Consider the following 16,812-nt stretch of genomic DNA (forward strand, 5'->3'; position numbering starts at 1 on the left):
GAGAGAACAAGAGAGCAGTAGTGCATAAGAAGGGTCAGAGGAAAGAAAAAGAGATAATAATGTAATTATATTTTAATTTCAAAAATATTTTAAAAATATAGGATGAATCACTATAAACAAAAATTTAAAATTAAAATTTTAAAGCATATATTTAAAATATATCAAGTATAAATGAACAGGTACACAATATCTTGACTAAAAGACTTTCATTGTGTTGAAAGCTATTTTTAATAAAAAGTAACTGTGCAAAGAATATTTTCTTTTTGTAAACAGAAATACTTAATTTTCTTTGAATTTGAAATTAGCAAATTAATTTTCTCTGCTAACTACCTCATTACACCTACAGAATAGATGCTACAGCAAATGCTAAGAATTATTTTCTTTATTCAATTACTTTCATTTTCTTTTGGAAACTACTTTAAATCTGTTTCAGAGGTAATAATGTGCCCCAATTTTTAGTAATTCTCAAAAATAAAGATACCAATATTAAGAAATACCCCCCCTTGAGTGGTAGATTCTCGGATATTTGAACATTCATCAAACACCAGACGTCAGATTCTCTACCACATCCTGTTTGAACTATAGCCACACTGCCCATGGGTTCACTTTCTGTCACTACAGTGAGACACCCTGAGAAAAGTAACCAAAATAAAGGTTTCATTAATCTCAGGGCTCCAGACTCCAGTTCATCATGACAGGGTACTTACAGCTGTGGATGTTCAGGAGCACTGGTCATGCTGCAACCACAATTAAGAAGCAGAAGGCCACTAATGTCATGGTGCTCAGCAGAGACTCTCCATCCAATGAAGCCCAGGATCCCAGCCATGGAATAGATAACTACCCAAATGGATCTTTCGATTTCATTTAACCCAATCAAGATAATTCTATACAGACATTCCCAAATGCCCATCTCCTGATGAATCTACATTCTCCTACAGGGATAAAAAAACTACTATCACACCATCTCTGTATGCAGTTAAGACCCTTTCCAGACTCAGAGCTTGTACCTATTATAATCTGAAGCAGTGCTTCACCACTGTCTCACTGAAATCTTATTCATTACTTAGCAATGAATAATATGTTAGTTTTGTTATAGGAACAGGTGGTTGTCATGTCCAAAAATGTAGTAACAATATTGAATCAAAATTTGTATTTTGAATAATAAATGTTAGTACTTCATAATTACAAAAAGCCACTCAGACCTGTGTGGTGGTACACACCTTTATTCTAGGTACTCAGGAGGCAGAGGCAGGTGGAGCTCAGTGATTTCAAGGCCAGCCTGGACTACAGAATATGTTTTAGAATAGCCATGTCTACAGAGAAACCCTGTCTCAAAAAATATATATATATAGATTTATTCCAAAACAGCCATTTAGGGATATATTTACTTTTACATTTATTCTTATTCAATTTCTTACTAACTATATTTCTATATGTTAGCATCCAGAACCTGCGGCAGATATGGGCGGGTCCACAGACCTGTCGCCAAGACAACGGCCACCATATTCCCAGAATCCATTGGGTTCAACTCCCACCTTTACCTGGGACTACTATGTCACAACCCGTATATATGGGACAATTCCTCCATTTCTCTCTCTCTCTCCCCTCTTTCTGCACCACTATCCCCCTACTCCCTCTCAATTAAACCTCTTGCACGTGGAACTGTCTAAGCCTGGTGTCTGCAGACGCGTCCCGCTGCGACTCAAACCCATCACTGTATACTAATACCACCATTGAGATTATAAATACACACATATATATAATTACATATATGCAGTAATATACATAGTAATATGTATATTACTACACAAATGCATTGTAAGTATAGCTTTAGAACTTCTTATTCTATTTTGTTATGATTTATATAATATATCTAAAATATCCTTCTTCATATTTTAATATAAACTTTTTTGTTGATTAAAATACCATATTTTGTCTTATTTAACAGATGGCTTACTTATGTAAATAAAGATTTCATTTATTTATCTAGACATAATTTCATATACAATATAAAATTTTAAACCACTGTCTTTAATACATAATTCATGTCTAACCCTCTGTTAGGATAAAAACAAATAAACATACAAAAAACTATGATAAAAACATAACATGTCTTTGTAGGAAAAAGTCCTAAAAAATTGAATTGCATTTTTTATTTATATATTTGTTCAGTTTCAGTGATTAATAACATTCATCTTCATGTGGTTTTACCAAATTACTCTCCAGTTCGCACTCACATTTTCAATTGAGTGTAGTATTGAACTGAAGAATAAAATTTAAAGTGACAGGTTTGTTATCCTGGCTAGCCTCCAATAATAGAAAAGAATTATAGACGTATTCAACAAGCTTCAAGCACAATAGCAGCAGATATTCCTAGTTTTCTATTCTATTTTGGCTACTCCCCACCCACATGCTCCAAGTTACTTGGATTTAGTCTCTCCTTGGCTGGCCCTGCTGTAGCTGTGTGTCCTCATGGAGAATTCCCTTGGCAACTCCTCCTCCTGACCAACCTCATCCTGACCTCCTTCTTCTTCTACTCCTTGGCCTTTCTTCTCTTGCACCCTCAGCTGATTGTAGACAACTCCTTCTGTATGGCTTTTCTCCTCGGGATACATGGCTGGGATAAAAAGTCCAGCCTTTCTGTCTCCTTTGCCCAGTTATTGATTGTTCTTCTTTTTATTAAACAATCAGATAACTGGGGATCACTCTTTACACCATAGTGATACAGGAGATTCTTTAATATCCATTACAATGCCCATGTCTAGAATGTAACTAGCTCTCTGGACACAGACATCAGCATCTGCATACACAGAAAAAAGGAGAAGGTTCCCCCAACATTAAACTTTTAGCCCTTTTAAAACAAACCAAACTAAACCAAAACAAAAGGTTACCTTTAGTTACTATTTTCATACTGAAAATTACTGTCAACCAAAATTTAGAGTTGTGGCTATCAGCCTCATCTGACACATCTACAGTACCACTCATTTCATGTAAGGCTCAGGGAGCATCAGAGAAGAAGTGACCGAAAGATTGCAATAGTCAGAGTAATGGGGAATTTGCTGTGAGGTTGTGTCTCCTAGGGATGTCAAAAGCTACACACGTAAATTCTCATAAAGTTCCTGCAGAGCCAGAATGGTGCTAGTAGACATCACTTTGAAGATTTCTGAGAAAAGAGGAAGAAAAAATGTTAGCAAGTAAGAACAATTGGCAGTTGGTACTCCTTAGTATTAGGAATCTGGACTGCTAGAGATGGGTGGGAATCATCTGCAGTGAATCACACTGACCTGTGGGGCAAGAACTTGAGAGCAAGCAATGGATGCAGGGGATGATACAGCTAGATAAGAGGTGAATGAAAGAATGAGGAAAGTAATGGGGACCCATAGATTTTTAGTCATATATTTGCTCTCATGGAAAGCAGAAAACTATCTTAAAATTAGAGATAAGATTATTAACATACAACAGAAATGTAGCAAATGTTTTTATTCCTACAAACAGAACAAATCTGGTGTACTGAAAATTTAGAGAGGAAAAAAATCAAACTGTAGTTTATTTACTTTGAGGACATGTTTACAGCTCTATTTGGCAGTGTGTACCTGGGAGAGTGGGACCTAGAAAGGTGCCAGACAAAAGTTTCATGCAAATGCCAATTTTACTCAAAGCACCAGACATTTTGTATTGTAATGGTTAAGAGGAGTCACCTAAATACAGTGTTCAATCACTAACACAAGCCACAGGTGGCAAAACATGTTTCCATGGAGGCACATGAATAGCAACAGCTGAAGAAAACTCACACCTATCTGTGACATCTGGGAGAAGCACAAAAAAGGGGGGGGTTGAAGGAACTGAGATCACAAGACTCTTGTTAGAGTTTTCTCACAAGCACTCAGAAGTTTCACATGACTCCATTCTTGGTCTGGGTTACAAAAGAACACACAAATTTCTTTACAAAAAAAAAATCTGCTTTACTATTTAAATATTCAGGCTGGTATTAAACTGTATATACAATGAAAAACAAAAGAAAGGAGAAACTGAGAAACTGTAGAGGGCATGGAAATAGGAAATAATAACAGGACTGAAGTGGATGTTTGGGCAAGGAGCAGCTAGCTTATATGAGCTCTCTATAGTAGATAAGAATTGGATGAGAACAAACTCAAGTCAGCTGTGTGTAGCAAATAAAAGCAAAGTACTGTGTAATGATGGAATGCTCTGGTATGATTGGCTAGAGTGTGGCTGCCCCTTGTAGTTAATAAAAGCGAGGCTCACAGCATTCAGGCTTGATGCTGTGACAGTAAAGGCCATTAAGCTGTCTTGTGGAGCCAACCAAAGAACAGCTGACTGCTACCCTGGTTACATTGCTTTAAAGGATCCAGAGAATGGAACAGCTGCTGGAAACATACCCAGCTATGGACATACTGCAAGTGTTGCCTGGGATCCTCTTTGCCACTTGCTGCTAAGTCAGGTAACCCATGTGTAGGTTGTAAGCTAATCCTTATCATTAAATAATTAAATCTTAAAGTCAAAATGGTGTCTAAACTCTGTCTCTACTTCCCAGCCTTAAGCCAGCTCTAAGTCAAGATAGAAAAGGATGGTATAATTGGATGTGTGTGGATGATTGCTGAGACCAGAAGAGGCCATTGGGTCACCTAAAGCTGAAGGTACAGGGATTATGAGCAAACTGCATGTGCTGGCAACTGAACTTCAATCCTATGGAAGAGCACAAAGCACTCTTAACCATTGCACCTTTTCTTCAGTCCTTAATATTTTTTTTTCAATATAACTTACAGAATGGCCACCTTTAAATGATAAAACTATATATAATAGTGTGGTACATGTAACCCATCAGGTCAAGGCAATGAATGAACTGATTGAATCCGTTCAGAAGCAAATTTAGGAAAACAACTGATTATTTTTTTTTTAATCTCCCCTTTACTGGTGAGATCCACCCCTTTCAATTACCCTAACTAAGCCTCCAATCTGCATTCACTATCTACATGTAGCCTCAAGGTCACCAAGCAGTCTCCTCCTCAGACTGGATCCCCATCTCTGCATTTCTGATTAAGCAATTCCAAAGTCTAGAATGACAAGCATTCTTGAGAGAGATTCTCTGCTTCCCCCACGTGAAGGTTGGGCTTTGATTTGCATGAAGGCCACACAAAGACATTTCACTAGCACATCATTAGTTTCTTAGGATGCATAGAAAACATAAGCATTTACTTGCGTTTGAGACGAGGCCTCATTGTAAAATCCAGACAATCTCAGAAATGATTCTCTTGTCCAATCTGCCCACAAACTCATGGCGATCTTCTGTCTAACCATCCAGAGATGCGGAATTCAAGGAATTGGCTTGCAAGCTCAGCTTTATATTATATTATTTATAATACATTATATATACAAATGTTTGATTATAATGTTTTACTAAATAAGCTCCTATTTAACGGAGGTCTGTATCTTGGACTTCTGGCTGTGATTTTAAAATAACGGTTTTGGAAGTCCTCCATACCAAACAAAGTGCAGTAATACCCGACAGTGGAAAAGAACATGTCCTTCAAATTTTTTTCTTGTTTCATCAGCATCAAGAGGACCTCATTGGTGACTCGATATTGAATTGAGTGCTGAGTGTTGCTTTCCGACATTTACTCATTATTTTCTGTGTTGTCAATATTGATGTCTTTCACATAGTCAGTTCTAAGATGTATTATGCTCATGTGTTGAATGTGACGAGCACAATCTCTTCAGATGGCTCAATAGTATCTAACCTCGTTTCCCTCTCAGGCTTTCTGAGGCCACCCAAGAACACAGCAGTCTATCTAGGCCAGAAACCCTGCACTTCATGGGCAACAGTGTTTGGAATTGACTTGGATGAACCTACATCCAACGTGGTTTGTTTTCAACCCGACAGACTTCACACTGAAGCCTGCAGTGCATTCTGAGTCTTTCAGTGGCCTGGCTCTGAAAGTAAGTAAAAACATTTTTTTTTTCTGTGTCTTGGAATCAAGACTGTTACATTAAATGTCATGATTTTTACTGAAGCAAAACTGTTAATTTTCCCAGCTTTGTGCACTGTGAGTTTTCCTCTGTGGTTATCGGGTCACAATATTTTTTTTTTCCAGAATTGTTCTTGTGTCTTTCTCTTGGCAAGACGTACCTGGATATGAATTTCCTGAACATGGGTGGAAAGGTTAAAGCAATAAGAATTCCCGCTGCTGACCCATGTGTGGCCTCCTCTCAGAAGGCACTTTCATTGACGTGGTGTACTCAGACTCTCTAGGGCTTACCAGAAAACTCCCTGTCTGAGGCTGATGCTGATGCTGCTGTGAGCCAGTGGTTATGAACTTGTGGCCCAGCCACAGGGAATTTCTGAGTGAAATTTCAGACTCAAGTCTGCTTGGCTGGGTGATCTCAGGAAAGTTACCTAACTTGGGCCTGTCCCCCCATACTCAGCTCATAATATGGACAAAAAAAAATAATGCTTGCTTGTTTGAGTCAAGTAGTTCCCAACTTGGTCCTCTTTTTGTTTTGTTTTCTCCCTAGTTTGGCCCCAAATGTAGAAATGAATATCTGCCATAAAAATGAAGATAGATATACATTCACTACATGAATATGTGAACATGTAAATGAAAACTAAGTATTTAGTAAATTATAGACAAGACAGCATTTTTAATTTTAGCATTTACAGAGTAAGCATTATTGTATTAAAGTTGAATAGAACCATGATGGAAATCAAAAAGACTATCAAAATTACAGTAGCAGTAGCAATCCTTATAACCTCTTTGGCTACGTATGTTTCAAAGATACTTTATAATAAGGAGAATTTGCAGAATTTATTTGAGAGAATCTTGTTTTCCTTAGATTCATAGCCTTAATGATTTAAAGGCAGTCATCTGGTGTGTTTAACATGTTTGTAGTAGTCTGAATGACTTCAGAAACATTACCACAGAATATATATTTATATATTTGAATATATATATAAAAAGAAAAATTACTCATTAGAAAAAATATTATCTAATTATGAAAAGGAGAAATTTCCATACAGAGTGAAAATGTCATCAATAGAATAACTAAACATACTTCTAAAAATAATTATCTGCCAAATTTATTTTGAAATATTCTAACAATTAAAAAATTGTTTCACTTTATTCTACAGTAGGAAATAAACTGTTCCTGACTTCCAATGTATTTAGTGACATGGAAACCATTTCCAAAGCTTTAGTGAGAAGAGGAAATGGGCTAACACTGGATGCAACATACCAGTATATGTACATGAATTCATTAAACTTGCCTTCACACTTTACTACATACTTACGCCATTTCTCTGTTTGCATGACATCACTGAGCACAAAAACACATTTTATAAGCTTAGATCAAATTATTCAATTTCAAACATACTTCCTAGTAAGATTGTAGACCTTGCTTTGTCTATCTTATTTTTAAAATAAATTTCTGGAGAAAATATGTTTTCAAACTTCTTTGAAATAGTTAGGGAGTTTTTGTTCTAAGTAACTATTCTGTAAAGATAAAGAGGTAGTTTTGTCAGTTCTACAGTCTCTTGGCTAGATAAACATTTGATAACTTCCACAGAGAGACCTAAGATTCCAAGTTAATTAAATATTTTTCATGATGTTGATTTATATGGTGGAAATTTACTTTTCAAGGAGAGTGTATTATGGTAGTATCCTCCCCAATAAGACTTTGTGTGAGATAAGTCTGGGAAAACAGAAATGAGCTACTTCTTGCTCCTATGGCTGTGGTAAGAAGAGAAAGCCCAGGACATCCTAGACTGCAGTACTCTTCCAAAATATAGCTGAGCTTCCTTCCTGTGGGATATGACTCCTGGAATATAACCTGTCGTTTTTGTTTATTCCCGAATAAAACACGTGCTACCATTGAGTAATAGCTGACAGTCACTTAAGCAAAAAAAAAAAAAAGAAAGAAATTCTGACATTTGCATCATTTTCCATCTAAATAAGAATATCAAAGGAGAGAGAACTCAGATGCTGGCTATGCAAATATAGAAATTGTGGTAATAAGCAACTATTTCCCAGAAAGTCTTTCATTTTCATAAGATTTTCCATTATTATTAAACACTGCAAGTTCTCCTGATACAAGAAGCAGTCCTAAAAAGCTCATATGTCAGTTTAACCTAAAATCAAATTTCCTAAAAGTGAATGGTTGGAAGCAGAACCATTGTGACAGAAACATGAAATGCAATAGAAATAGCAATGCACACATTCAGTAAATAGAACCCTGATGGAGGGACCCGCAGCATCTCAGCAGTACCACATCTGTAACCAGAAAGGAGGCTGATTGCAGGCAAAGTGCAGAAATCTTTTCAAACTGGTTTCAGTAGATGTCAGCAAGGTTTCTATAGTATCATGTTCAGAGAGTGTACTCTCATCTGGAAATAAAATTCTCATTCCTGAGCAATGGAAATAACATTTGAAAAGTTTAGTGTCATGTTTCCTCCCTTATAAAAGCTTTCGAATTTCCAATAAGTACCTGATAAAATTAACTGATTCAATCTTAATACTCCATTAGCACACTATATTAATTATATTAGTTCTATGTTTTCCAGTTGTCTTTCTAGATGTCGATAGAAAAATAAAAATAATCATAAGCCTCATCTAATATCATAGTGACAGAGCTCAGTTTTAAATATCTCCTCCCCACTCAACAAGATATTTTGGATCTCAGGTTTGGGCTACACATGCAGTTAATTTAGTGTGAATGAAATAAACTGCTGAATTTTGATATTGCTATGTTAGAAACAAATGAAACCCTCTCTCTGTCCAACTCCCTTGTGAGAAGTACTTACTTAGCTTTTTCCTGTGGATATCATGCATAACAGCCCTGTTATAAAAGAAGTATGACAAATATATTGTGTATATATATGATATTTCTCTGTTTTATGCATATATATGCAATCATTCTTATCAAGACTTTTTGACATAGACTTATTTTCTAAAGGAATTTCTTATAGATTTCATTTTATACAGTAGTAGTTATTCAAATCAAATCTCATAAGCACATAGAATAAAATGTTTTAGGTCTCAATAACTTTTAGTGTGAATATTATGTTAATAGGAAACACATTAATGCTGAGACAGAAAACACAAATTTTAGGAGAATTCTGAAGTTCTTTTTTGTTGTTAAACAAATGAGTGTGACCCAGGTGTGAAATTGAAGCCACTAAGCTAAAAACTGTAAGCAACAAATCCTGACCATGTTTTCTATACCCCTTTTTTCCTGATGAACCAAGTGTTTATTACATTTGTGTGTGTGTGTGTGTGTGTGTGTGTGTGTGTACATGGACACAACAATGCGCATGTGGCGGTCAGAGGACAACATTTAAGACTCAGTACATCTCTCTACATATATCATGTGTGTCCCTCAGTTCAAACTCAGGTCATCAAGATTGGTTAAAGCACCTATCCTGGTTAAGCCATTTCATTGGCCAACAAAGTACTGCAATTTTGGACCATCAGAAAAGTTATGCCTTACCACTTTACTTGATTTAGTTAAGAGCAAAAGTGTCATATACTTCCCCTGGAAATGTAACAATAAATATTTCAATTACCAACACATCTTTCTTCAGAGACTGAGAAAATCTAGCATAGTAAAATTCCCTTCATCATCCAAGCCTTGAATGATTCACATGAAAAGTAGATGATTTTCTAAAGCAGTGTGTACTCTGAGGATATTGCAGCAACACACTCTGCTGTTTCAGACTACTAAGACAGGGAGTGATTTTATTATATCATCATATCCTAGCTTATACTGACTGGCCTGACTTCCACATTCATGAATTGTCTATCTCTCCTTCCTTCTTTCATCTTAGAAACAGAAATTCTTTCCTACTGAATTGTTACCAGTGTCTTTTAATATGTGATGACCTACATCCTATAGATGTAGTAAAATATCCAACCTTCTTATTGACACTATTCTCTGTGCTCAAGAAGAATGAGACCAATTGCCCAGGAGAACTGCTCATAGGACAAGATTATCGTCTCTCAAGCAAAATTTTTTCTTTTTATTTACTAGATGTTTTCTTTATTTATATTCCAAATGATATCTCCTTTCTCATTTCCCCTCTGGGGAAAAAAAACTGTTCCTTCCCCATCCCTCTGCTAACCAACCTACCCTCTCCCTCTTCCTGGCCCTGGCATTCCCCTACACTGGGGCATAGAACCTTCAGAGGACCAAGGGCCTCTCCTGCCATTGATGACCTACCAGGCCATCCTCAGCTACGTATGCAGCTGCAGCCATGAGTCCCACCATGTGTACTCTTTGGTTGGTGGTTTAGTCCCTAGGAGCTCTGAGGGTACTAGTTAGTTCATATTGTTGTTCATCCTAAGAGGCTGCAAACCCTTCAGTTCCTTAGGTCCTTTCTCTAGCTCCTTCATTGGGGACCCTGTGCTCAGTCCAATGGATGGCTGTGAGCCTCTACTTCTGTATTAGTCAGGTACTGGCAAAGCCTCTCAGGATACAGCTACATCAGGCTCCTATCAGCCAGCACTTGCTGGCATCCACAATAGTGTCTTGGTTTGGTAATTGAATATGGGAAGGATTCCCAGGTAGAGCAGTCTCTGGATTGTCCTACCTTCAGTCTCTGCTCCATAGTTTGTCTCTGCAACTCCTTCCATGGGTATTTTGTTCCCTCTTCTAAGAAGGATCGAAGTATCCACACTTTGGTCTTCCTTCTTCTTGAGTTTCTTGTGGTTTGTGGATTGTATTTCCTTAAGTTATGATTCCCAACATCATTTGTTATTTTTTATTAGATGTTTTCTTTATTTACAATATCTCCTTTTCCAGGTTCCCCTCCAAAAGAAAAAAGAAAAAGTAAATAAAATAGGAAAATAAAATAAAATAAAACAAAATCTAAAACAATCCCCTCTTCCCTCCCCTCTCCCCCTGCTCACCAACCCACCATTTCCCACTTCCTGGTCCTGGCATTCCCCTACACTGGGGCATAGAACCTTCACGGGGCCAAGGCCTCTCCTCCATTGATGACAGACTTGGCCGTCCTCTGCTATACGCATCCCAACATCATTTCTTTGCCTATGCAGATAATATCACTGAGTGCTTTATAAATTAGGAGAACAAGTCAACCAAGTGTTATACATTTTCATTTTGTCCTCTCTATTGTTTCATATATTGGCCCTAATTCTCTTTTATGAGTAGTAAAGCCAATAGTACATAATTGTCTTAATTCCAGTGCCTATGTTTCCCTACTTTTAACATCTATGATTTTTTAGCATTAACTCTTCATTTGACAGATCTAGAATCTTCTAGAAAATAGGGTTTTGAACACGTTTGTGAGAAAGTTTGGTGATTTCATTAATTGACATGAGAAGAACGTTCTTTTTGTGGACAAGACTATTCCTTGGTCAACAGTCTACACAAAATAAAGAAAAGGAGCTGAATACAGGTACATGTTTATCACTACCTGCTTCTGATGGAAAATGATTTCTCTCTCTTGAAAGTACACTGGACCATGTGATAGTATAAATTATTTCTCCTTTAAACTGCTTTTCTTAGGGTATTTTTTCACTTCAAGCTGAATAAACGATAATATATATCACATTAGTGTGGTAAGTTTGTTACAATTAGTAACCAATGTGTATATATGCCATCCACTGAAATTGCTTCTTTGTTTACAGTTTCTTAGGTTGTACTCAATGTCCATGCATGACACCACCCTATGGAATCACGTCATCTCCAGCTGTATGTATTCTTAGGTTTGACTTGTGATTATCTTTCAGATGTTTCTTTTGTATTCACGGTCCCATAATTGTAGGATTTTCAAAGATAACTGGCAGAGGTAAATATCATTTCTATCACTGTCTATAGGGGAGCCACACTTCCAGAATGAGTTATGGTTGTTGGCTGTTTTTAATTGTCTGAAGCAGTGCCTCTCAGATATATCCATTATAGTCATGTTTTCCTTACCCTTTCCAGATTTTTCTCTGTAGCAAAAGGTTTCTGTTAGCATCCCACACTTAGAAAGTTGGGAATTATGCTAGAATTCATGGAGAGTGTTATATTTATATAAAATGCACTAAATTATCCATGAAATCTTTTTATATTCATTCATTTATGTTTGTACTTATTCCATTTAATACTTATTTATAACAAATAGATTAATTGATAGTATTAATAAATCATTTTGTATTGTGTTATAATACAATTCTACTCACAGGTAGCCTATGTCCCTGTTTTAAACAAGGAGATTTTGATCTTTAGAATTGCCTTGGGTTTATAAAAAAATTGAGAAGAAGCTGAGAATCAGCACCAATGTTTCTCCCACAGTTTTCCCTCTGTTGTTTGTCTTGCACATTCTATGGGTTCTGACACATGGATAATGACATGTCTCTATCACTAAGTATGATGCAGAGCAGCTTCACTGTCATCCCAGTAAAGTTAGTCATCACTTCATCCCTTCAGTGGGCCACCCAGACTTCCTGCAATGGCCATTCATCAACTATTTTAATATGTAAAATAATAGGTTTCATTACATTACTTTATACATGTATGCTGTTGTTCTTTGCTCATGTTTGTATCCACTCTACCTTTTCCATCCTTTCTTTCCCTCACCCTGGTACTCTTTCCAATCAAATACCTTCTCTCCTCTCTGTGTAGGGATATATACACATTATAGAATGTTGAATAGACATCGTTCATATGACAGGAAACAAGAAATATTTTTTTCTATCTCTCATAATCATTCCTTTTTACTTCCTATAGAATCGTTTCTTATGCTTCACAGACAACATTCTACTTGTGTGTCACAAATATGCATGTGTGTTTACTGCACGCATGTGCATGCACCCCTGCACTCATATTCCAAGAAATCACCTAAAATTTATCTTTCCTCCTTTGTATAATTTAATTTAATATGAAGACATCCAGTTTCATTCTTATTTCTCAAATGAAGTATCCTCTTCGTGACAGAAAACTCTATTATGTGTATGTGTGTCACATTTAATTCATTCTTTCATCTAATGATGCACATATGTGTGTTTGTGTTCATCTAAGTATATATACACATACACACACACACAGTTTTGGTACAGGACAATTATATGTTTCCTCTAGCTTTATTTTCTCCTTCAACTACACCCCATGGTTCTACTGTGTGTGATTGTCTGGGCTGAGATTTGCAGTGTTTCAAAACTTGTGTAAGTCCTTCTAGCTTTTAAAGTCTCCATTGAAAATGTAGCTGTTATTCTGATAAACCCACATTTATTTGTGACATTGATTTCTTCTTTTGCATATTTCAGTATTTTTCTATGTTCTGTATATTTGATATTTGATTATTGAGTAAGGAAGTTCTTTATTATTCCTGTCTGTTTAGTTTTATATATGCCTCTAGCACCTTAAAAAGTAACTTATCCTTAAATTTGGAAATTTTATTCTGTGCCATTGACCTGGACTTCTTCCTCCTTCTTAAGCTCCTATCTCTTCCCTCTTCTACTTTTTCTCCTTCTTCTCACCCTCCTCTTCCTCCTCTACATTTCAAATTTAATTTGTTTGGATTTTTCAGAAATTTAATTTATTTACTAATTCTATTTTAATTCTTTTAATTGTTTTCCATGTTTCACAATACCTCATTTGTGTTTCCTTAGTCCTAACTCTAGCATTTATTCATATCCTCTTTGAATTCCTTGGGCATATTTATAATTGTTTCTTTTAAGTCATTCTCCCATGTGTAATTTAAGTTTCTTTCATTCTGGGAGCACTACTAAGGAGGTACTAATATAGGAACAAGATATATTATCTTAATTTTTGAGTTTTATATTTGTGTTTTTGTGATAGGACCAGATTATTTGGAGTTAGGTGGTTGGTAGTATCTTTTGGTTTGGATATTAGTCCCAGCCTTCTTCAATGTGAGTTTAGATATGCATTTCTACTACTTCAATTCTCAGGTATTGTATCAGCTGAGATTCTGCCTTAGGGTCATTCAATGAACTGGGCACCATAAGTGGTCCTAGCTTAGCTGGAACTAAATGAAGCCACTGAAAACACTGATGAACCCTCCATAAGCCCAGTAGAATTTTGCTGTAGGTCCTCAAAAGTTGGTTGGTAGGAGATCATGGCTCTGTTGTGATGGGTTTGGTCAGTAATGTCTATGGGAAGTAGAGGCTGGTCTGTTTGGTACTGAAGTGGTAGAAAGTCTGAGGCCACATCTGAGATACGGGTCTGGCTATGAAGTTTCCAGGTAATAAGCACTAGGGCCATGGCCAAATAGATCTATTTTTATGAAATATGTAATGTCAAGGGAGTTAGTTGTATTTAAGAACTTTGGCTTTATCTAATCCACAAATATTTCATCCATCCACCTAATAGACGAATAAGTTTTATTAGTAAGATTGCTTTTTAAAAAACTTGACTGGCAATTCATTCTTTCCAAAACACTCAATATGATAAGTAAATTCAAAAGGAATATCTAAATACTGCTTTCCACATAAAGCTAAAAATTACGTGTGACTCAAATCCCATGCTCATGGGTCACATGTTGTTTGTCCTACTTGGAGAGTGCTTTCATGTGACTTTGGAAACCTGCCTTTGTCGTTACATCTGAGCTTTCCATTAAATGTCAGATTCCATGAAAATTTATGATTTGGAGGAGGAAAGTTCATAGGCAGGACATTCTTAAACTGTAAACAGAACACTCTTATGGATTAAAAAATATTCTACACTGGTTTTACCCTACATGACCAAGGTCTTTTTAATAATGGCAAAATTTCAAGTACAGCTCAGTCTCCAGTAGCTTCTTATTTATATCTGGAAATTGCAGCTTTCAAAAATGGCAGATAAGAATATTTTAAAGATTTCTTCTATTGCAAATTATGTCAGTCATATGAAAATCACCATTGAAGATCAATACAAATTTAATTTTCCTAAATCCAAAGTCATTAATTTAACTCCAAAAGGCATTATAGAACAGAAGAAGAAAACTGCTATATACCTCCATGTCAATTTTTATTTCTAGTCTCCAATTAACGTTTCCAATGTCAAGCATTCAGTTTTGTACACAGATTTTATGTGGTACACAGTTTTATCAGTAAGTCTTACACATTCTTTTTGGAATGCCTCACAAGATACCCTAAAAATGGTCTTTCTCAGACACAGCTAAAATCCCTCCTGCCTGTCCATAAATAAAAAGAATTAGCCGGGCGGTGGTGGCGCACGCCTTTAATCCCAGCACTTGGGAGGCAGAGGCAGGCGGATTTCTAAGTTCGAGGCCAACCTGGTCTACAGAGTGAGTTCCAGGACAGCCAGGGCTACACAGAGAAACCCTGTCTCGGAAAAAAAAAAAAAAAAAAAAAAAAGAATTGAGTAAAATCAACTACTCACTTTATTTTATTTGAAAAATTATTCCTTTTATTTCTGGGATTATAATTACACCACTTCCTCACATTACCCTGCCTCCCTCCAAATAAGCAAATATGCCCTGTGTTATTATTTTTCAAACTTATGGATCATTAATTTTACTAATCATTGTAATGTTTTTTGTTTTCTTTTTTATTATTTATTTTATTTATATTTCAAATGTCCTCTTACCCACTTTCTGTTCTCCCCTCCATAAACCTCTCTCCTATTCTTCTCCCCTTTGCCTCTAAAAGGGTGCTCCTCCACCCACTCACCCACTCCCGCCTAAACCCTCTAGCATCCAGCTACTCTGGCACATCAAGCCTCCACAGGACCAAGTGCCCCCTCTCTCACTGATGTCAGATAAGACAGTCCTCTGCTACAGATCAGCCCATGTATAGTCTTTGCCTGGTGGTTTAGTCCCTGGGAGCTCTGAGAGCTCCAGTTAGGTGATATTGTTGTTCTTCCCACGGGGTTGCAATCTTCTTTGGCTCCTTCAGTCCTTCCCCTAACTGTTTTATTGGATCCCAGTGGTCAGTTCAATGATTGGCTGTGAATATCTGCATCTGTCTTAGTCGGGTGATGGCAGAGCCTCTCAGTGGACAGCCATACCAGGCTCCTGTCTGCAAGCTCATCTTGACATCAGCAATAGTGTCTAGGTTTGGTGTCTGCTGCTGGAACAGATCACACAGTGGGGCAGTTTCTGGATGGCCTATACTTCAATCTCTATTTCATGTTTTGTCCCTGTATTTCCTCTAGAAAGTAACAATTCTGGGTTAAAAATTTTGAGATGGGTGGGTAGCCCCATCCCTCAACTGGGGGCCATGTATGGCAGTGGTCTCAACAGGTTCTACTCCCCTCTGTTGGGTATTTTGTCTAATGTCATCCCCATTGGATCCTGAAAACTTCTCGAATCACTGCTGTCTTGGACTTTCTAGTGATTCCTCAAGTTCCTCGCCCGCGATTGCTAAATATTTCTATTCTTTCTTCTGGCCTAAATTTCCATGATATTTCAATCTGTGTACATATACATATACACATATACATGCACATACACATGCATAAATACTTATATTTAAATTGAAGTAAACTCATTTTCTCCTCAAACATTCATTACCTTTTCACTTATAAGGCCTTCCAGAATCCTGTAATACAGGATTCTGAAAGGTAAAGTATATTTCAGCCTCCAGAATGATCTTACCTCTTATAATCTCTTTTTTTAAAGATTTTTTTTCTTTAGTCCTATATTTAATAACCTCATGGACTGTCTGGTTGATATGTGGACCACTGAAAAAGCTATTTTCAGTAGAAAAAAATTATTCCTAGTCATTTCAAACAAAGTATAGAAGAAAAGTCACTGTGGACTGTGGTACTTTGCAGTAATCCCCTATACTAAATGTTTAAGAGAATGCTATTTTGAGATTATAAAAGATATAACTCAAA

The sequence above is a fragment of the Mastomys coucha genome, unplaced genomic scaffold (assembly GCF_008632895.1).
Source record: "Mastomys coucha isolate ucsf_1 unplaced genomic scaffold, UCSF_Mcou_1 pScaffold12, whole genome shotgun sequence".
Taxonomy (NCBI): Eukaryota; Metazoa; Chordata; class Mammalia; order Rodentia; family Muridae; genus Mastomys; species Mastomys coucha.